The sequence below is a fragment of the Natrix helvetica genome (genome assembly GCF_964273705.1).
Source record: "Natrix helvetica genome assembly, chromosome: 2".
Lineage (NCBI taxonomy): Eukaryota > Metazoa > Chordata > Lepidosauria > Squamata > Natricidae > Natrix > Natrix helvetica.
Window position 1 is genome coordinate 285926270 of NC_138552.1, and position 16461 is coordinate 285942730.

A 16461-nucleotide genomic window follows, 5' to 3' on the forward strand; every position below is an offset into this window, starting at 1 on the left:
CGCAAAACTTTCTTAAACAAGGTTAATTTTCCGGATTTTGAGTTTCTGGTCTAGGCGGACCAAGAGCCTCTGTTTTCTTTTTCTTTTCCAGCAATCAAATAAAATAAAATCCACGGAGCACCAGCTCGACTCCCCCTTCCTGCGAAAAAAACCTCGAGCCCCAATGCTCCGAACGCAGAGGCTGGATTCAGACATGTGCCCACCCGGCGTGGGTTTCCACTTGTTTGCGTGGCGAGCGCCTCCCGCACATCCGCATCTCGGAAGTGGAGCCAACAGCGGGGAGCCCAGCCATGGGGGCTTAGCCGACAAACCGCCACGGAAGCATCCTCCGCACGTCCCGCGGAGAGTTTGCTGTTGCCGCTGCTCCCCCACTCAGCCACTTTGATCCAGGAGGGAGGGAACGGCCTCCCTGTCAATCAGGCACGCGCCGGCGGAGGGGGCCCAATCATAACCCGAGGCTGGCACATTTCTGTTGGCCAAAGGCCCGCCCTCCTCTGGGTGTGTCCAGGCACTCTAATATCCCGGCCCAGCTGACAGAAGCCTCCTAGCCGCCTGCAGGTTAAAGTCCATCATGCTAAAGATCCCTGCACGGCAGATGGAAACTGCTGCGCTGTGTTTTGTTGCCACCTACGCGTCCGCGCACCTGCGCAGCTTAGAGGGAACATAGCTCAGGAGTCTCCATGCGGCCCGTTTTGGATGCCAGGTAAGTGCAGGGCCCGCGTGGAGCCTCTGGGAGAGTGAAAAGTGGGCCTCCCGGAAGTTTGCAGCCTCCGGAGGGCCTCCGGAGCATGGGTGGCCGTTTTCGCCCTCCCAGAGGCTCCAGGAGAGCCTTGAGGATCCTGGGGAGGACAAACCCCCACCCTGCCATGGCGCAGGAGGCCGAGTAGGCCACACCCACCATGACCACGCCCACCCAGCAACCAGACAGAGAACCGGTGGCTAAAAATTTTCAACCTCACAGTGGCCTGGTTTTTATCACAGGCTAGAAGCTTTGCACAGTATGTCAAGGACCATCTAATGTAGGGGTGGCCAAGATACATTTTCAAAGATTTATGGAATTTTAAAAAGTAAAACGAGTGCCTTTTACCTGTAAGCCCCTCTTTTGCAAAACAAAAAAACCCCAATCCAAAATATTTAGCCTTTCTCATTCTGGGAACTCCTAACTGGTGGGCTGTAGGTGGTTTTTGGCATAAAGTGTTGTATGAATCCAGCTGATAATGTTTCATTGATTATTCCGTTATTCCATAGTGGCGCAATGGTTGGAATGCAGTGTTGCAGGCTAATTCTGCCAAATGCCAACAGTTCAATTCTCACCAGCTCAAGGTTGATTCAGCCTTCAATGGGATGGGATGGGATGGGATGGGATGGGATGGGATGGGATGGGATGGGATGGGATGGGATGGGATGGGATAGGATAGGATAGGATAGGATAGGATAGAATTTTTTATTGGCCAAGTGTGATTGGACACACAAGGAATTTGTCTTCGATGCATAAGCTATCAGTGTACATCAGGGGTAGTCAACCTTTTTATACCTACCGCCCACTTTTGTATCTCTGTTAGTAGTAAAGTTTTCTAACCGCCCACCGGTTCCACAGTAATGGTGATTTATAAAGTAGGGAAGTAACTTTACTTTATCAAATTTATAAAGCAGAGTTACAGCAAACCCCTACCGCCCACCATGAAAGCTGGAATGCCCACTAGTGGGCGGTAGGGACCAGGTTGACTAACACTGGTGTACATAAAAGATATAAGTGATAAATCATGTCAAAGTCATCATCCTTCTGAAGTCAGTAAAACGAGGACCCGGATTGTTGGAAATAATACTAAACTGCTTAGGGAGGGCTATAAAGCACTATGAAGCAGTAAGTAAGTCTTAAGTGCTAGTGCTATTAAGCAAATTGTAATTAGGAAAGTGTAAACGAGGCCAATGACTTGATCCACACATACTGCTTATAGCATGGTTTACTTCACAACTGTTAACTCACGACTTACACTTCATTTTAAGCTGTAAGGCATGGTTTACACTCCACACTACCTGGTTTCACACCAACCAGCCATGTTTTCGTTGAGCTAGAACAGGGGTGTCAAACTTAAGGCCCGGGGGCCAGATCCAGCCCACAGGGTGCTTAGATCTGGCCCACGGGGCCACCCTGGAAACAGTGAAGGACTGGCCCACGGTGCTTCTGCCAGTGAAAATGGAAAGGCAGAGGGTTGCAGGAAGCCATTGCAGCCGAAAATGGAGCCCGGGAGCCCATTTTCGCTGGCAGCACTTGGGCCACCACCAGGTACAAATACAACCATGATTTGGGCCTCACTGAAATTGAGTTTGACACCCCTGAGCTCGAACAAACCAAAACAGTATTTGGGCTGCAAGCTATTGCCAATTCCTGTTCCTTTTTCTTAATGCGGCCCATTGACTAGTCCCGTGATGGCGAACCTATGGCACCAGTGCCACCGGTGGCACACCGGAGCCATACCAGCGAGCACGCAAACCGTTGCCCTAGCTCAGCATGCGCGCTGGCCAGCTGATTTTTGGCTGGCCCTCCCATGCTGCCCTTCCCTTCCCAGGAGGATCCACGCGATGCCAGGTAAGTATAGGACTCGCACGGAGGCTCCGGGAGGGCTTTTTCAGCCTCGGAGGGCCTCCAGGGGGGAAGGGAGGCCATTTCTGCCCTCCCCAGGCTCCAGGAAAGCCTTTGAAGCCTGGGCAGGGTGAAAAATGGACCTACCGGTTCCACCAGAAGTTGGTAAATGGGCTGTTTCTGACCTCTGTTGGGCCTCTGGGGGCCAGGGCAGGCCGTTTTCAGCCTCCCCGGCTTCAAAAAAGACGTGCGTGCATGCGTTGGGCAGCGTGTATGTGTGTGTTTATGCATGCATGCGCAGGGGGCACAGGGCGGGGGTTGTGATTAAATTATTGTTGTGGGCAGATGTGCATGCACAATAGCATGCACGCGCAAGCTTTTGGCACCCAAGGTGAAAAGGGTTCACCATCACCGAACTAGTCCATAGAACTACTATATTATTGCCTTATTCTCTTCAATTAACCAGGTTGGGGAGTCGTCCTGTCCTTACTGTTTTAACGAGGACAAGTTGAAGAAAGTGGTTGAATCTTTACTTCTCTTTCCGTCATGGGAGCCCTGAATTGGCTTACAAAAAGGATTGATTTCTTCTCGTTGCTCCTGATTCTTCATTACATTCACATAAGCTGGTTCTTTTGGGAAACTCTGACCCTACTAGTTTCAGCCTCGGGCAGAAGAGGCTATAGTGAATAATAAGTTTTAAAACATGACCTCCTTAATTGTGATTAATTGCCCTATTTGGAGAAGATTTTTTTTAAAAGCCTTTGGTGGGTTTTCCCCCCTGCTTTTTCCTCCCCTCCGTGACAGTTGGGCAGCATTTAGGCTGGACTTTGTCCGGGATTGTTTTCCAGAGATGCAAGCCGTATATCCTTGCTAAACTGCTTTGATCTGTGGCGACTGCATTTTAATAAGAATTTGATAAGCCCTCCATCCTGCAAAACCTTAGAAGCGAGATGGGCAGCCAACCAATTTAGTAGTAATAATAACAATAAATAAATAAAATAAAAGAATAATACAATACAATACAATACAATAGTAGAGTTGGAAGGGACCTTGGAGGTCTTCTAGTCCAACCCCCTGCCTAGGCAGGAAACCCTATACCGTTTCAGACAACTAGCTATCCAACATCTTCTTAAAGACTTCCAGTGTTGGGGCATTCACAACTTCTGGAGGCAAGTTGTTCCACTGATTAATTGTTCTAACTGTCAGGAAATTTCTCCTTAGTTCTAGGTTGCTTCTCTCCTTGATTAGTTTCCACCCATTGCTTCTTGTTCTACCCTCAGGTGCCTTGGAGAATAGTTTGACTCCCTCTTCTTTGTGGCAACCCCTGAGATATTGGAACAATGCTATCATGTCTCCCCTAGTCCTTCTTTCTCTTAAACTAGACATACCCAGTTCCTGACAACAGAAGATAAGAACGCCTGTCGTTTCTGTAGCATCTATACACTCTCTGCTTTCTGGCTCTGTTGCCTCTGCCCTAAAGGCCAGTCCTGTTCTTTGCATACAAGGCACAGCCTTGCAATGGCAGTGAAGGATGCCAAATTTCTTACATCATCTCACCCCTCCCTGCCTAAGGGATGATGCTACCGGCTGCCACCGCAGCTGCCGAATGAGAAACAGAGGAAACTGGCTGACTCCCGGCTTCTCAGCTGCCTTTCAAAGGCGTGGCTTTTGGCTTTCCTTCCCCCCCCCCTTTTTTTTTTTTTGCTGATGTGGTGAATGTCCGGAGGGGTTAACACAGGACTGCTGGGTTGGTTGAGTTGAAACCGCCTTTTCTCCGCCTCTATGACGGACTCCCTAGCCAGGGAGCTCATGGAAAGGGTGTTTGTGTGTGTGTTTGTGTGTGTGTGCATGTGTGAATGTTACCAGATGTACTGGAATTGCCAAGAATTAACTAGCTTGCTCAGGGCCAAGAGGCGATGGAGGCGTATTGGAAAGAAGCCTTTGATGGCAAGTTGCGTCTTCCTTTTTATTTATTTTTTTAACAATCCCTTTTTATCTTGGTGTTGTTTTTCTTTTGGAATTGCATGGCGTCAGTTTTTTGTTTTTTGTTTGTTTTGTTTTGCTGGATTTTTCAGTTGCCCAGGGCTGTTTTTTAGTCAGGCAGTATCTAAACGGAGTAAATTAAATATGTAATCATAAAGCATCCTCTCGAATGGAGACAGCACACAGCTGAAAGGGGCCACGAAGCCTCTAATGCAGAAGCTCTTCCCATCCCTGAAATCAAATTCACAAGGAATCCCAACTAAGGGCATTCTGGGGGAAGAGAAGCATGAGTGGCATCATTGGCAGAAAAAAAAAACTATTAATAAATTCTTAAGATTGTAGCAATAACAACATAGCTCCTAGTTGCTCTGGCTAAAATAATGTCTCTGTAATGAATGAAAGCTTGGAATAACCATGACTATTTTCTTTAGATTAAGGTACCGGTAGTCCTCAACTGAAATCAATTCATTTAGTGATAGTTTACAACAGCACCGAAAAGAGAGACTTATAACCATTTTTCACACCACCATTGCAGCATTCCCCTGTTACGTGATCAAAATTCAGAGACTTGGCAACTGGTATGTGATGGTTGCACTGGCCCAGGAATCAATAATACAATACAATAGAAGAGTTGGAAGGGACCTTGGAGGTCTTCTAGTCCAACCCCCTGCCTAGGCAGGAAACCCTATACCATTTCAGACAAATAGCTATCCAACATCTTCTTAAAGACTTCCAGTGTTGGGGCATTCACAACTTCTGGAGGCAACTTCTGTTCCACTGATTAATTGTTCTAACTATCAGGAAGTTTCTCCTCAGTTCTAAGTTGCTTCTCTCCTTGATTAGTTTCCACCCATTGCTTCTTGTTCTACCCTCAGGTGCCTTGGAGAATAGTTTGACTCCCTCTTCTTTGTGGCAACCCCTGAGATATTGGAAGACTGCTATCATGTCTCCCCTAGTCCTTCTTTCTGTTAAGCTAAACATACCCAGTCCCTGCAACCGTTCCTCATATGTTTTAGTCTCCAGTCCCCTAATCATCTTTGTTGCTCTTCTCTGCACTCTTTCTAGAGTCTCCACATCTTTTCTACAACGTGGCGACCAAAACTGAATGCAGTATTCCAAGTGTGGCCTTACCAAGGCCTTATAAAGTGGTATTAACACTTCACGTGATCTTGGTTCTATCCCTCTGTTGATGCAGCCTAGAACTGTGTTGGCTTTTTTGGCAGTTGCTGCACACTGCTGGCTCATATTTAAATGGTTGTCCACTAGGACTCCAAGATCCCTTTCACAGTTACTACTATTGAGCAAGGTACCACCTATACTGTACCTGTGCATTCCGTTTTCACATGATCACCTTTTGCAACCTTCTGACAAGCCAAGGCAATGGGGAAGCCGGTTTCACTGAACAACTTAACAACAAGCAGTGATTCACTTAACAACTGTGGCAATAGCAATAGCACTTAGATTTATATACCGCTTCACAGTGCTTCACAGCCCTCTCTAAGCGGTTTACAGAGTCAGCCTCTTGCCCCCAACAATCTGGGTCCTCATTTTACTGACGACGGAAGGATGGGAGGCTGATTCGACCTTGAGCCTGGTGAGATTCAAAGTGCCGAACTGCTGGTAGTCGGGAGTCAGCAGAAATAAGCCTGCAATACAGCATTCTAACCACTGCGTTATCCCGGCTTTTAGAAAAGTGGTATAAAATGGAGCACTTAGCATGTAACAACTGTCTCACTTAGCAACAGAAATTAGGGGCTCAATTGGGGTTGTAAGTCGAGGACTACCTGTGCAAAAGAGGGGGAGCTTTTTCTCCCCATATAAAAGTGAGGTTTCAGATTTGATGCATTATTATTTTTGTTGCAATAGGGTCATTCCTGCGATGTGGAAAGCATGGAGTAGTTCCAATTTCTGCAGTGTAGAAGCGATGTTTACTTCCTCAAACTTGTTGTAAGATAAAGGTAAAGGTTCCCCTCGTGAATATGTGCTAGTTGTTCCTGTCTCTAGGGGGTGATGCTCATCTTCGTTTCTAAGCTGAAGAGCCAGTGCTGTCTGAAGACGTCTCCGTGGCCATGTGGCCGGCATGACTCAACACCGAAGGGGCACGGAACACTGTTACCTTCCCACCAAAGGTGGTTCCTATTTATCTACTTGCATTTTTTACGTGCTTTCGAACTGCTAAGTTGGCAGAAGCTGGGACAAGTAATGGGAGCTCACTCCGTTACGCGGCGCTAGGGATTCGAACCGCGGAACTGCCGACCTTTCTAATTGACAAGCTGGGCGTCTTAGCCACTGAGCCACTGCGTCCCAAAGCTGTTGTGGGCAAGGCCAAATATAATGTCAGTGGTTAGCAGACCTCACTCTGAAACTGCTGGATCTCGAAAAACATTCCTTTTATGAAAATAAGTGGATGGAGAGAGGCAGCAATAGTGCTGCATGCTTAAATAGATACTTATACACAAATAAGGAGAAAATAACTGGGCTTGTGTTGACACAAGAACCTATAATTTATCAAATGACCCGATGGCTCTCAGAACACACTAAGCCAGATCAAAATATGAGTTTTAGTCTATAGCAGGGGTGTCCATTGCTGGCGAGGGAATTCTGGGAGTCGAAGTCAACAAGTCCCAAAGTGGCCAAAATTGAACACACCCGGTCTACAGTATGAGCCATGATTTGTCCTAGGACTGGTGTTAGGTGTTCACATCTACATTGCACTTACATGGCTTATTTGATTTAGTGTTTTGCATAAACCCTGCCTCAATTGTACAACTTGAGTGTATTGTGTAAACTCTGCAAACTGTAATACAATAATATAATACAATACAATAGTAGAGTTGGAAGGGACCTTGGAGGTCTTCTAGTCCAACCCCCTGCCTAGGCAGGAAACCCTATACCGTTTCAGACAGATGGCTATCCAACGTCTTCTTAAAGACTTCCAGTGTTGGGGCATTCACAACTTCTGGAGGCAACTTCTGTTCCACTGATTAATTGTTCTAACTGTCAGGAAGTTTCTCCTTAGTTCTAAGTTGCTTCTCTCCTTGATTCGTTTCCACCCATTGCTTCTTGTTCTACCCTCAATTGCCTTGGAGAATAGTTTGACTCCCTCTTCTTTGTTGCAACCCCTGAGATATTGGAAGACTGCTATCATGTCTCCCCTAGTCCTACTTTCTCTTAAACTAGACATACCCAGTTCCTGCAACTGTTCTTCATATGTTTTAGTCTCTGTGGCCTAGCCCACAAAATATGCTTTATGAAACCATCATATAGTGCGTAGGAATCCCGTGGCTGCAGTCAATATATAACTTATGATTACTTTAACCCACTTTCTGAAACAAACTACCCAAACGGGTTGGTTGTGTATAACATTCTTAATCTTGAAATTAGCCAATGATAATTATTCATTGTATGCCTTTGCCAAAGTATGGTAAACAAAGCAAGAATCCTAGATCAGTCCAATTGAAATAGCCGGGATTGCAGTATACAAACATTAACACAACAATAACAAGCACAACAATCCTTCACCAGTGTCCAGATTGCAATGTGTGTTAGGTTTTATCTGACTTCATTGTGTTTTATGTATTAAATTAAATTAAGACGTCGCCCATCTCATTGTCAAACTACTTGACAGATTGCAATTACTGTAATCTTGTACTCCAAAGAGCAGATTTATGTAGTGTAACTCTGTTCTTTGGAATGCAAGCTATATATGTAGATATGGTTATCTATTGCACACTTGCCATTATTTCTCATCCCATTCTCATTTTCTATTATTATTATTATTATTATTATTATTATTATTATTATTATTATTATTATTATTATCATCAACAACAACAACAATAATAATAATAATTCAGTGCTATTTCAAAAGCACTAGAATTACATTTAAAACAGTTAAAAATTGACAAAATCACCATCAGTCAAATGCAGAGGCCTCTAAAATCCCCAAGTATTTGTAGCCTTCTTCTTGTTTTACTGCCTTTATCATTTCTTCATTCTCAAGTTGTATTCCATCATCTTCTAGGACCTTGCCTGCCTTGGTTGCCATTGTTGCACATTTGTCAATTCCAAACTGCATACCAATGTCTTGGCTAAATTCTTTTGTGCTTTCAATTAATAAATTCAGCTCAGCTTTTGTTTTACCAAACAGCTTCAAATCATCCATGTACACCAAGTGTGGAATTTTCAGTCCTTTCTTTGCAAGTTCGTATCCACAGTTCACCTTCTTCAAAATGGTTGACAGTGGTAGCTGTTAGATTCGGGCAACGAGAGAACAGACTCTGGACACGTAGTGACTTAACAGCTCTTTATTAGTAGTAGTAGTGATCCAGCTTGCTCTGTGGTCTGAGGTTTCCCCTTTTATAGGGATCGGGTACGCCTCTCGACCAATCAGAGCGATACCTGTTTCCCGCCGTAGCGGCGGACCTGAGAGGAGACTTGCCGCGATATATGTTAATATCTAACACCCCTCCCCTCTTAGATGGAGCATTCCGGTTAGTTACATAGTCTTTCAAATAAGTGGGTGTTTGTCTCACCCGGGTGGAACGCTGTAGTTCGGGTTGATCGGGAGTGGTTGCAGGATCGGTTGTTCTTTCAGCTTCGCTTTCGGGGGTCTGCAGGCTTTCCCCGCTTTGGCGCCGTTCTGGTTCGCATTCAACCTCTTGTTCTATCCTGGGCTCGCAGGTGTCGTGTTTCTCTGTGTTGGGGCTCTCGGATGGCTGACTTTGCTCTGGCAGATAGTTTTCGTTCTCAGCTCGTAGGTTAGAGTGTGCCAGGCGACCCCGTAGTTGATCTATGTGCCTTTTCCAATTCCGTCCATCTTCAAGTTCTAGCAAATATGAACGTGGACCCGTGATGCCGATTACCTTTGCTGGCATCCACAATGTTCCCCCTGCATAGTTGTGGGCGTATACTAAATCCCCTATGCTAAAATTCCGAATTTTGCTTGTAGAGTCTGGGGGTGATGTGGCAGAGTAATTTGGGTGAAGACAGTCCAGGTGAGACCGTAGACGGCGGCCCATGAGTAGTTCAGCGGGGCTCCTACCCGTCGTTGCGCTGGGGGTAATATGCTGAATTAAGAGGTAATGATCAATGCGTGTTTGCCAATCACCTGGACCCATCCTAGCGAGGGCCTCTTTTGCGGATCGCACCATTCTCTCCGCCTGTCCGTTCGATGCCGGATGGAATGGCGCGACGAGGGCATGCCGAATTCCCTGACCTGCTAAATACGTTTCAAATTGCATGGCCGTGAATTGTGGCCCGTTATCGGAAACCAGGAGGTCGGGCAGGCCATGAGTGGCGAAAAGTCGCCGTAGCACCTTAATGACTGCCTCTGCCGTGGTTGAAGTCATTAGGACTACTTCTAGCCATTTGGAGTATGCATCCACAACTATAAGAAAGGTCTGACCTTGGACTGGCCCTGCGAAATCGATGTGTATTCGCGACCAGGGTGCTTTAGGCTTCTCCCATTCTGTGGCGGGTGCTTCAGGGGGTGCTGGTCTCGATTCTTGGCACGGATCACAAGTGGCCACCCATTCCTCTATCTCTTTGTCCATGTTTGGCCACCAAACGTAACTTCTTGCTAACGCCTTCATTCTCACGATCCCCGGATGCCCAACATGTAACGCTTCTAACACATTTCTACGTAACGCATAAGGAATAACAACTCGATCCCCCCACAATAAACAACCTTGTAACACTGAAAGTTCATCCCGTTTTGCCCAAAACATTTTGAATTCCGGGCCCACGTTTCCCTTCGGCCACCCCCTCCAAACCCAGGTTTGAACTTGCTTTATTACATTGTCCCTAGAAGAGAATCTGGCAACGTCGCATGAAGAAACCGGTCCTGAGTCCAAACAGTCAATTAACAGAACCGGTACCTCGGGAGTGGGGTCTGGCAACAGATCCGGGAGTGGGCAACGGCTGAGTGCGTCTGAATGTCCTAGAGTGGAGCCCGGTCGATGTATCAGCTTGTATGAGTACGCGGCCAGGAAAACAGTCCACCTGGTCATGCGTGGAGAAAGGGAGACTGGTGTGGGGAGGTTTCCCGCCAAAAGTCCCAACAGCGGTTTATGATCTGTAATTAGTTCGAAATCGCGGCCGTAGAGGTATTCGTGAAAACGTTTGACTCCAGCCACAGCAGCTAACGCTTCCCTGTCCATCTGGCTGTAATTCCTCTTGGCCGACGAAAGAGTCCTGGAGTAGAAGGCGATGGGTGCTTCGTTCCCGTTTGGCATCCTGTGGCTGAGGACTGCGCCAACGCCGAATGGGGATGCATCGTAAGTCAATACCAGTGGTAGCGTCTGGCTGTATTGCACTAGCAGCGAGTCGGTGGTGAGCAGGCGCTTGACTGCGGCAAAAGCTGCTGCTTTGGATCGTCCCCATCTCCATGTTGCGTTCTTTTGGAGTAGTCGATGTAATGGCTCAGCAACGGTCGCCTTCTGTCTCAGAAAAACGCTGTAGAAGTTAAGTAGTCCGAGGAAGGCCTGCAACTCGGTCTGATTTCGTGGTGTGGGGGCGTCCTGGATTGCCTTAATTTTCTTTGAAGTGGGGTGTATTCCCTGACCATCGATTCTATATCCCAGGAATTCTACACTCGGTACGTTAATTTGGCATTTCTCTTTTTTGAGGCGGAGACCCTTCTCTCTGATTCTGGCCAAAACAGTTCTGACTCTTTTTAATAGTTGCTCCTCGTTTGCAGCGGACACCAAGATGTCGTCGAAATAGGGGACGATTCCCGGTATCCCTTGCAAAAGCCGTTCCATGACGCTCTGGAACAGACCTGGGGCAATACTCACACCGAATTGTAGCCGGTTGCATTTGAATGCTCCTCTGTACGTCACTATAGTTTGGGCCTCCGCTGTGGCGCTATCCACGGGCAATTGCTGGTAAGCTTGTGCCATGTCTATTTTAGCAAATATCTTTCCTGGCCCCAACGAGTGCAATAAGTGTTGTACTACTGGCACAGGATATGCGCTTTGTTGTAGCGCGACATTAATTGTGCATTTATAGTCTGTGCAGATGCGGACTGACCCGTCTGGTTTGACTGGGGTCACAATGGGAGTTTCCCAGCGCGCGTGATCCACCGGCTCAAGGATTCCTTGCTCTACTAATTTATCTATTTCTTTATCAATTTTTGGGCGGAGTGCAAAAGGCACTCATCTCGGTTTAAGTCGGATTGGCGCCACTTTGGGGTCTAAATTGAATGAGATAGGTTTACCCACATACTTACCAAGACCGGGGCTGAACACATCCTCGAACTCCTTAAAAATCTGTTCAGCGCTGCTGTTCTCCACGGCGTTGATCCCGGTGACTTCTAACCCCAAGGCTTCAAACCAATCTAGTCCTAGAAGGTTCTGTAACGGCGCGCTGGCTATGGTCACGGGCAGCTGGGCTACGATGTCCTTGAAACGAATTTGGAATGTGCCTTGGCCCACGATGGGGACTCGGTTAGGTAGTCTCGTAGCAGGATGTCTGGTGCACGTAGTTGGCTCTTTTTGAGGCTAGGGATAGCCTTTTTCATGGAGGCCCATGAAATGATCGTCAGGGACGATCCTGTGTCAACTTCCAGCTCGCAAGGAGAGCCCTCCAAGAGGACTGTGACTTTCAGCTTTTTAGGCCGCTTGGTGCGGACCTGACTTATTGTGGTGAGATAGGTTCGCAACTCCTCTCTCTGGGTCAACTCTATCTCAGCATCTGTATCCTGGCAATACTCTCGTTGGGCGTCTTGGTAGTATGCTCTCTCAGCTCTTTGTGTGTAATCTCTCTGGGAATACACCCTTTCAGCTCTTTGGGGATTGTCTCTCTGGGTAAACTCTCGTGGGTTTCTCTCTGGGCGCCCTTTTTGATTTCGCCAAGCCCCTGGGTTGGACTTCTGTTGGCGGTACATTGGAGGCTGCCGTGAGGAGGCAGGGACTTCGCTCCGGCACACTCGTGCGATGTGCCCAAGTTTGTCGCAATGCGAACGAACAACGTTCCTGAACCGACAGGTAGACCGGGGGTGATTCCCTCCGCAGCTTGCGCAGGGTGGCAAACAGAATCCGGGTCTCCCCCCAGGCCTCATGTGACTGCTCCGCATCAGGTGACTGTCCTCGAACTCGGGATCCTCGAAGTCTGGATTGGTGTCCTCGTAGTGGACTCTGGCGTGTCTGGGTGCTGGCTGGCTCGCATTGAACCCGCGTTGTATGGTTTCTGACGATCTTTCCGCTGACTCGGACGCCCTTGCTTCGTTTAGCGCTATTTGTAGGGTTAAATTGGGATTGGCCAACAGCCTTTTCTGTAGCGAAATGTCCTTTAACCCACAAACAAGTCTTGCCAGGATTTGCTCGTCCAGATCCCTGAACTTGCAATGAGTCGCTGCTTTACGTAGGGCTGCAACATATTGGTTGATAGATTCTCCCGCCTTCTGGTTCCGCGTGTTGAATTCCTGGCGGCAAACGTGGCGGGAAGGTTTTGGCGCGTAATGAGTTTGCAGAGTCTGTTGTAGCGCCGTCCATGATACCGCTTGTATTGGTGTAGGTTCGGAGAGGTCTCGGGCCGTGTTGAAAACTTCTCGCCCACAGTAGCTGAGGATGTTCTTTTTCCGGGAGTCGGTGATCCCCGTGTATTCATTCGCTTCGAGAAAACACTCGAAACGAATCATGTAGGCCTCCCATTGGTCGTTCATCGGGTCGAACGGTGCGGGAGGAGTGTGCATCGCCATCTTCTCTTCGTTGAATTTGCCGCGCTGCGATGTCCTGAAATGGCTGCCGGAATTACTGCCGAATTCCTGGGCTGGATCGAATCCTGGGATTTTGAAGGTAGCTTTCTTCATCCTATCTGTCTCTCGATCCCACCTTCGTCGCCAATGTTAGATTCGGGCAACGAGAGAACAGACTCCGGACACGTAGTGACTTAACAGCTCTTTATTAGTAGTAGTAGTGATCCAGCTTGCTCTGTGGTCTGAGGTTTCCCCTTTTATAGGGATCAGGTACGCCTCTCGACCAATCAGAGCGATACCTGTTTCCCGCCGTAGCGGCGGACCTGAGAGGAGACTTGCCGCGATATATGTTAATATCTAACAGTAGCATTGAGAGTATAAAAATTAGGAGTGAAAGGGAATCACCCTGGAAAATGCCTTGTTTAATTTCAACTTCACCCAGTTCTTCTCCATTATCCATAAGCTTCATTTTCCAGAGGTTCATTGAAGTTTCCATGAATTTTGTATGTTGCTGCTAATGCCAAAGATTTTCAGGCATTTCTTGATCCAGCTGTGGGGAACTGAATCAAACGCTTTCTTATAGTCTACCCAAGCCATGAACAGCTTGGTTCGTCTTTTCTTTGAATTCTTTAGGATTAGCTTGTCAATCAGCAGTTGGTCCTTTATTCTTCTTGAATTTTTGCAGCATCCTTTCTGTTCTACAGGAAGCAAGTCATTTCTTTCCAAGTATCCGTAAATTTGGATTGCAATGATACCAGTAAGGATCTTGTATGTTGTTGGCAAACAGGTGATTGGCCTATAGTTTCCAGGGTCCTTTCCTTTTTCTTTATCTTTTTGGATCAAAAATGTCCTTCCAGTTGTCATCCATTCATCATCATCAGGTGTTTTTAAGATCTGGTTCATTTGGGCTGCCAATCTTTCGTGCATACTTGTAACTGCCTTTAGCCAGAAACCATGTAGCTCATCTGGTCCAGGTGCACTCCAATTCTTCACTTTTCTTGACTGCCTTTGCACCATTTCTTTTGTTATTTTCGCACCTTCCATTTTATGCACTTTAATAGAATCCTCAACCTGCTTGATCCATGTTGCATTTCTGTTGTGTTTCTTGTTGTTTTCCCATAAAATTTCAGAGCTTTCTCTTTATCAGGCTTTTCATTTGTTGTTACTCCATCTCCACTTTCTAAGCTCTTATAAAACTGGTGCTGATTTGCTCTGAACTGTGAGTTTTCCTTGAACTGAGTTACTCGATTTTCATACCGTTTAATCTTTTCAGTAATGGCGACAACCCTCTGCTTTAGCTCTTCAATTACTACCACAATCTCCTTACTCTCCAAATCGTATCTTGCTTCCAGGCTGCTTTTGACCTGCTTGTTCTTTAGCTGACCTAGCCTTAAGTTCTTCAAGTTGCTTAAGTCTCCACGAAATTTTTTGATCTTCAATTCCAACTGAATTTTCCATTTAGGCTTCCCCTTCTTGCCTCTTTGGTTCCTTTGTATTTTCAAACCCAATTCTTTGGTGGTTATGAAGGCTGTTGCATACGTCAGCTGGTTTGTTTCAGCTAATGCAGTGGTTTGAATGGATTGCACAGCCTCATTGACCTTTTTTAGTACATATCTCAATTCTTTCCGGTTCACTTGGTTCAGCTTTGGCAAACGTGTTCTTTCAGTATCTTCCATTTGATGCTTTATTTTCTCAGCTAATTGAGCACTATCTGTTGGTGCTTGCTCTTCAGTGCTTCCTTGTTCTTTATCTTCATCCATTTCAGCAGCCTCTTCCTCCCTTTCTTTCTCAGTTTGCTTTTGAGTCTGCAAATCATTCTTGATGTTACTGGTATACTCAGACCATTAGTTGCTTTCTCTTCGATTCCTGTTAATTCTGCTGTAGTGAAAAATTTGTGGCTCAGAATTACACGTCATTGGTCCATTAGCCTTTGTTCACTGATATCACAGTCCGTGTGGTTCACCTTCCAAATCTGATGCATTCATTTTTGAAATCCACGTTTTTCTGGTTCAGACTGTTAGTAAGCTTCCATAATAGAGATGTTTTCTTCCCTAGTCCAGATTTTTCGCTTTTTTGCTTTTCCTTCCAGTAGCTTGTCAGCTCCATGCCCTGGTTGCCTAGCAGAGGGAGCTGAGCCCTGTAGCTCATTTTGCGCAGAATGCCCAGGAGCCATAGCATCCCAGAGAACCCTTGTTAATCTGGGCAACGGTTCGGCCAGCATAAATTTCATTTTTCTCGTATTCACCATGTTTGAATGGGTTGTGGAGCAAATTTTGTCTGGCCCTTCACCTAAGACCTGTCTGATATGGTTGCACCTGTTCAGCATAGCCCTTAAGATCACTAGAGCAAGCCCCTCCACCACGAAAAGGTAAAGCTCCTCGGAGGGGTTGTTGTTGTTGTTGTTGTTGTTGTTGTTGTTGTTGTTATTATTATTATTATTATTATACAATTGTATCACAGCGGCCAGTTGTTTCGCCGGATTTGGCATTGATTACTAGTCGGGCCCCACCCAGGGGCCTAGGACGTCGTAACGTATTTTCGTAATATACGTGCAGATCCAAGCAGTGCAGCTTTTTGCATTTGACTGATGGTGATTTTGTCAAGTTTTAACTGTTTTAAATGTAATTCCAGTGCTTTTGGAATAGCACCCAGTGTGCCGATTACCACTGGAATTACCACTGCTGGTTTGTGCCATAATCGTTGAATTTCAATTTTTAAGTCCTGGTATTTCGCGATTTTTTCATGTTCTTTCTCGTTGACCCTGTTATCACCTGGTATTGCGATGTCTATGATTGTAACCTTATTTTTCTCAACCAGTGTGATGTCTGGTGTGTTATGCGCCAGTATTTTGTCCGTTTGTATACGAAAATCCCATAGGATCTTGACCATCTGATTTTCAGTGACTTTTTCAGGCTTATGTTCCCACCAGTTTGTTGTTGTTTTAATATTATAATTTTTGCACAAATTCCAGTGGATCATTTGTGCTACTGAATTGTGCCACAATTTATAATCAGTCTGCGCAATTTTTTTACAGCAGCTGAGTATGTGGTCAACAATTTCATCAACTTCTTTGCAGAGTCTGCATTTGGCATCAGAGGATTTTTCGATTTTGGCCTTAATGGCATTTGTTCGGATAGCCTGTTCTTGCGCAGCCAGGATTAGTGACTTGTTTTTCAGTTCTGCGCATGCACACAAC